Below are 7,615 nucleotides of genomic sequence, written 5' to 3'. Positions count from 1 at the left end.
AATGCTTAAAGCTTGATAAAACAAGCAAAATTTCACTCTTCCTTCTCAACATATAAAATCATACATTCCTAAAGAAATTGTAAAGAAAACAAACAAAATACTTCAAACCTATCAAGAATTCAACGGGAGCATCCCAAGTCTTAAAATAAGTTAAATTTAAAACATCCAAACTTTTAATAATAAATAAGAAGGTATATTATGAATCATCTCATAAAAAGCAATGTGATAAAGCATCAATATTGATTCATCCATAATTAGATGAATATGTAGGGAAAATACCAATAATAAAGAGCCTCGGGTCAATAAAGACTGAAGAGATTAACTTGGGAACAAATTTGAATTGAGGAGCTCCATTGCAAAGTTTAAGACTATCCATTAATAGAAAAGCTATAGGAACGATGAAACCTTTGACGATAGAAGATTTAATTGAAAACAAATCCTAATTATTCATTGGGTGGGAGGGTCGATTACATATTGAAATCTGGATCGTTGCTGAGATTCATGATCAAATTCTCCCAGGAATCTGGCATTAAATAAAGCAGAATGCGACATTTTCTTCCTCATCAATCTTCACATCAACCAATATGTTAATCGATATGTTAAATTCATTCAAGTGATCTTACAAAGAAGATACAATATCCATTCATCTTCAAATTGTAAAACTGTTGTTGAGAGAAAGATCTTATTTGACATCGATTTTCCTTCATATAAATTTCATAATTTGTCGTACAAATCTTTTGTAGTTGTTTAATCAAACACGTTGAATAAAATCGAAACAACTAGTATAAGAAGAAAAAATCTCATGGCTAATTGATTTTTCTCCTCAAATACCTCATATTTCATCTCTACAGACTTTTTTTTCTTTTCCTTCAATCACAACTGCATAACCTTCCTTCATGAATACTATGTTCATTTTCAGTTTCTACAATACGTAATTGGATCCGTCGAACTTCGATACCTTGAATCTAATTCATCCATCTAAAACACAATTGCAACACAAACACTGACGTTAATCTTGTTCTAAAAGGCTTCTCAACCTAAGGTTCTGATACCAATTATTATGGGGAAAAAACACATGTACAAGATATATGTGGGAAAAACAAAACCACAAAAGAAAATAAGGCACAAAGATTTGTGTGATTCAGCAAGATGCTTATGTACAAGGGGCAGTAATACAAAGCTTTCTTTTTCACTAAAACAAGAAAAATCAGAATTACAAGACTAACCTTTCTCCCTACTCTTACTCTACACAAGGACTTTCTAATAAGGAATACCCAGAAAAAGTATAAAATACATCTCTCTTCCTGAGGTCCCATTTATACATATTACACACCTCAAAGAGAGCAACCTTCCAAGCCCTAAAGAAACTAGGTAAGCAACGAGAGAGAGAGAGAGAGAGAGAGAGAGAGAGAGAGAGAGAGAGAGATTAGTATCCTAATAAAAGATGTGTCGGGAGGGTGTAGAGGCATGCCTCAACACGCTACCCCAACACTATTTTCCTAGGATCCTAAAACTCATGTTAATCCAAAACTCCAGTGAGTCATACCATGCAAAATCATGCCTAAGCCCCTAAAATCAAATATTGTGGCCCACTTGAGTTTCAAAATAGGAAGATCTTTTGGGTGTCCATCCATCTCAGTGTGAAGTATCTTTTAAATGAACTAGTCTGCATGTAGAAAGTACAGTGTGCCCCATATACACTCGTTTTCAATGGTGGACATCCCATCCCAATTGTTCCCCATGGCATAGATCATCTAAGTTTTGGATTGGCTAGATTTTTGGACGCCAAGGAGAATATTATTAGACATACACGATGGAATGATTCGATGAATAAAATGTAACAGTGAGCCCCACATGACAATTTATATGCATGTATTAGATCCGGCCTCTCTTTGAGAAATTTTCCTAATATGGGCCATGGAGAGATCTTGGGTCGTGCTACAACCACTATGTGAACCAACAGAACAATAGCCAGGATTTACGGAACATGTCTTCACATGTAGAGTTTAGAATAGGAATTTTCAAATAAATAAAAATAAAAAAAAAATAAAAAAACAAAACTACCTAATTAATATAGATTTTATATTTCAGAACCTTTTTAGTTTTTTCAAGAAAGTTTTCAACAAGCTACCTCACAAACAATGTTCTTAACGCTTACTAACAATATTCTTAACGCTTGCGTGCAACCAAATCTGTTGGCCGCTCGAGTAAGCCCCACCATAATGTTTATGTGAAATCCACCCTGACCACTAGGTTCTTCACCAACGTTGACCCTAAGGCCCAACAATCATCCTCATCCATGATTCAGATCGACCAAACAATTAGAAATAGTACCAACAACACTCACACTTCAAACTGTTTCCCTTGGTCCATCCACTTGAATCATGGATGGCTGATTTTTGCACCCCCGGGGCAAATGAGGGATTTCATAAAATCGTCATGATAGGACCTGTAAAAATCGAGGGTGGACAATATCTCTCCCAATTGTTTCCTTTGGTGTGGCCCATCGGAATCACAAGTCAACCTGAACTTTTAGCCCTGGGCCTAACTTGGAATTACATGGATAATGGTTGGAGTGGATTTTACATACACATGATAGTGGGCCACACCAAAAATTGGTGTAGTCCCTCTCCCAGCTATTAAATTTTTAAAAATTAAAAATTTTAAAAATTAAAAATTAAAATTAAAAATTAAAAATTAAAAACTGAAATTTAATGGGACACTCACCTTTGATTTTTTACGGGCCCACCAAATGAGTATATGAGATTCACTCTAACCTTTGGATATATAATCAAACCTTAGGCCCATAACCAACAAAAGCAAAATCAGGCTGACCTGTGGTTCAAATGGGCCACGGTAAAGGAAACAATTGGGAAAGAGATGTCCACCCTTGATTTTTACACTGTCCACTTTGATGATTATTTGAGATTCATTACAACCATTAGATGTCACGCTAAAATTTAAGCTTAGAGTCTTTTAAGTGGGCCACACCAAGGGAAATAGATTGGAGGATGAACATTACCTTCTATATGTTTTTCAATCGTGTGGTCCACCTAAATCATAGATGGAGTTAGAGTTTGGGTGGTGAACAAGATGGTGATGCCTAACCAAGTCGGCAACCCATTTGTTGCCGTGAAGTAATCTAATGCCGAGATATATCCACAGGCATGGGGATGACAATTATTTAGAAGAATGAGGTAGCTTTTGAAAACCTTTTCGAAGAAGACATTAGAATATAAATTTTATATTAATAGGAAGATTTGTTTTATAAAATTCTTTTTTTTAAAAAAAAAAGTCGGCATGTACTAATAGCTACAGGCCACCAATCATATAGTTGTCCTGACTTAATTAGTCTATTGGGCAGTGGGACCCACATCCAATTATGAATCCATTTTCTTATCATTTGACCGTCCATATATAATTATCGAATGGCTCGTGGGGCCTACTCCCACCCACTAGATGCTTAACCTATATTGGCCATAGACAAAAAATCAGCCTCATCCGTGATTTAGATGGAACAAATAATAAAAAATAGTACATAAGCAACACTCACACTCCAACCTATTTTCCTTGATGCATCCACTTGAATTGTGAATGGCTGATTTTCACCCCAGGCCAAATTAGTGATTTCATAAGATCATCATGATGGGACCTATAAAAATCACGGGTGGGCATTCTCTCTTCCAACTATTTCCTTTAGTGTGGCCCATCGGAATCACAAACCAACCTATTTTTTTAGCCCTAGGCTTAGCATGGGATCACATACCTATCATAGTGGGCGCCATCAAGAATCCGTTTTGTCCCTCCCCCAAATGTTAAAATTACAAAAATAATAATAATAATAATAATAATAATAATGAACTTTTATGTTAACCCCTACCTTCGATTATCCACAGGGCCACTGAATGAGTATATGAGATTCACTCTGACTATTGGATATGTAATCCCACGTTAGGCTCAGAACCAACAAAATCAAGTTGACTTGTGATTTGGGTGGGCCACTATAAAAGCAACAGTTGAGAATGAGACGTCCACCCTTGATTTTTACATAGCCCATCGTGATAATTATTTGAAATTCATTTTAACTATTAATTGTCACACTAAGATTTAAGGTTAGAGCTAAAAATCTGGCCCGTCTATGATTTAAGTGGGCCATACCAAAGGAAGTAGCTTAGAGGATAGACATTGTCTTGTATACTTTTTTCAATCGCGTGGTCCACTCTAACCACTGATGGTGTCCAGTTTTAGGTCCTGAATATTTTATAGATGATTGAGGTAGCTTGTTAAAAACCTTTTGAAAAAGACAATGGCTTGTAAATTTTATATTAATTAGGTATTTTTTTATGTAAAATTATAAAATAATTAAAAAAATCCTTGCATGCTCAAACTGCATGCCACCAATCATCTAACATTAAGGGGCGTTTGGCGCATGGTATTAGGTGAGATTAGGTGAGATGGAATTGCATTTGGTCCCGTGCCAGTTCCACTGAATGCCCAGGGAGAATGGAAAAGCTTGGAACTAGATTAGATGGAATTGCATTGGGTCCCTTGCCAGTTCCACTCAATGTTAGCAAGTTGTGTAGGTCCCACCATGATGTGTGGGCTATATCCACACCGTCCACCCATTTTTTGATATCATTTTAGAGCATGGACAAAAAAATAAGGTAGATCTAAAACTCAAAAGGACCCCACCATAGAAAGCAACAGGGATTGAATACCTACCGTTGAAAACTTCTTTGAGGCCACATAAGTATTAGATCTGCCTCATTTTTAGGCCCATGCCGTAAAATGAGGTTACAAAATAGATGAACAGTTTGGATATAACACATCTGTGTTATTCTTAATAGTTTCAAATGGTAATGAGTATATCCATTCAATATACCATCGTATTACAATGGAATTAAGCTTATCCCATAGTTACAGGGGACGGTCCCTGCCGTGTATAATAATTACGTTTTTTTAATCTCATCCCACCTGATCCTTCCTAATACCATGCGCCAAACACCCTATTTGATTGGTCTATCAGGCAGTGGGACCCACGTTCAATTATAAATCCGTTTTATTATCTTTTGACCGCCCATTTGAAATTACTAAATGGCATCTGGGGCCCACACCCACCCACTCGTGTTGGTATTACACGCGTGCAGCGCCAAAGAACATGAAATGGCATGGTCAGCCTCTGCCTCACATTGGTGTCATGAATGCTTTACCTTCAGAGAAAAAAGTCTGGTGCTATGACAGTGTATGATGATCCATGTTCATGCACATAGGAACGGTACACGTTTCACACACGTGCTTAAAAATTAAACCGTCCATACAGTGGGACCCGCTTTAGATGGGACATACACTGAAATCAGATTATTAGATTGATCTAATCTCTAATCAATGGACATTTGTATTTAATTTGGAGTGGACTTTTTTCATTTTGATCGTCTGTTGGTGGACACCAATTGGACGGTTAGGATCATCAGATCGGTGTAATATCTGATTTATGTTCCTTCTACTATTGAATCCGCTATTTGAACGGTTTGGATTGCGGTACATGCACTTCACGTTTCCGGTGGCTGTGCACGCATGTGAATGGAGCAAAAGAGAGATGATTTCCTACGTAACGGCCACACCGAACTAAGATGCGACACATCAACCGCCCATCGTCGGACACGAATTGCGTCCTACCTATCCGTCCGGGCAGGTGTCTGTGGGGCCCACCGTGATGTAAGTGTTTTATCCACGCCGTTCATCGTTTTTATCAGATCATTTTAAGATATAAGCCAAAAATTAAGTAGGTTCACAGCTCCAGTGGACCACACCAAAGGAAGCTCCAGTGATAATGACACTCACCGTTGAAACCTTTCTAAGGGCCACCGTGATGTTTTTCTACCATCCAACCTATTCATAAGGTCATGTAGACGTGGATGAAGCAAAAAAGCAAATATCAGCTTGATCCGAAACTTCTCCAGCTCCCAAGAAGTTTTTAATGGTGGACGTTCAATCCCCAATTTGTGGTCCACTTAAGCCTGTTTCCTGCCTCGTTTTTTGACTCAAACTTAAAATGATATGAGAAAAACGATGAACGGCGTGGATAAAACACTTACATCACGATGGGCCCCACAGAGCCCTGCCGCGACGGATTACATCCCCATCTTTATCATCGGACGGCTCCAAGGGATGGGGCCCACCACCTGACATTAGGTTGAACTGTATACTTATCGTCTGCTTCTTCAAATGGTCCTGGTGTGGGGACCACCACCTGTATGAGTCCGGGTCTCCTGGGAGCGAATTCGGTCAGGTCGGGGTAACACCCAGTTCGGTCAGACCGTGACCGTGGGGCGTTCCTGGATGTATTTTTTGTATATCCACACCGTCCATCCGTTTTTTAAGATCATTTTAGGGAATAGACCTAAAAATTAATCAGACACAATTCTCAAGTGGACCACACTACAGGAAATAGTGATGATTGAACGCTTACCATTAAAAATTTCCTAGGGCCAACCTTAATTTTTATTTTCAATCCAACCTTTTAATAAGGTCAGACATACCTAGATCAAGGGAACATACAAATATCAGCTTGATATAAAACTTTTGTGGCCCACAAGAAGTTTTAATTGGTCAATCACCACTATTTCCTGTGGTGTGATCCACTAGATTTTGATCTTCCTTCATTTTTTATATAATACCCTAAAATGATCTGAAAAAACGAATGGACGGTGTGGATATACAGCACATACATCAAGGTGGGCCTCACGGTCATGGCCTGACCAAACTCGTTGTTACCCCGTCCTAACTGAATCTGCTACCGTGTCTCCATCTCCACCAAACCATCATATCCAGATTGGACGGCTGCAAAATGATTCTATAGCCGAAAACATTGCGGGTGCTTTCACACGAGGAAGTATATCACGTACGTGGTCCGCATCTTTGCACAAGATACACGAGTTTTTTTATTATTATTATTCCTGCAAGTGGGGCCCACAGTCCTATAATCCACACCATTGATGGAGTCTACACAGAAAATCTCCAACCAAAATTACCATCTTTTTCAATTGAATGTGGACCATTGCTATGTTTCTCTTCACAACCGTCCATCTTAGACCACAAATCAAACCCGTACGATTGTCTTGTTTGAGAAGATTTTTGATGAATGGTCCATCGATGGTGGAATGCAACAAACCAATGGTTTGGATTACCAAACAATGGGCACCAACTGTCAATATCAACGCCAATGTTTACGGTCCATAGAATCCGCCCTTAATCACGAAATTCCTCATTCCTGGCCCACCAAACTGTCGTATGGTCAAACAAGTAACTGAAAATCACGGCTGAAAGTAGAGAGTGGTGGGACCCACCACTTGCTTGTGTTGTAAGGCTATCTGGACCTAACGGCTTTCTATCAATAGACGAGACAGCGTTGAAAATCTCGACACGTAATCATGTGTGGACGTTTAAAACGCGGACGGCTGAGAAAGGATCCTGCAATAAAATCAAACGGTGGGGACAGATGATGACGTGATTGACAATTTTACCCTTGCAATTAGTCTTAAAATAGCAGTGATCTTTCTTCTAACATTGTGCAATCATCTTTTTCCGGTCATGTTTGTTCTCATAGTGCCGGCAG

The sequence above is a fragment of the Magnolia sinica genome, chromosome 19, assembly GCF_029962835.1.
Source record: "Magnolia sinica isolate HGM2019 chromosome 19, MsV1, whole genome shotgun sequence".
NCBI classification, from domain to species: Eukaryota; Viridiplantae; Streptophyta; class Magnoliopsida; order Magnoliales; family Magnoliaceae; genus Magnolia; species Magnolia sinica.
The sequence above is the reverse complement of the archived record's forward strand: the minus strand, read 5'-3'. Positions refer to the sequence as shown.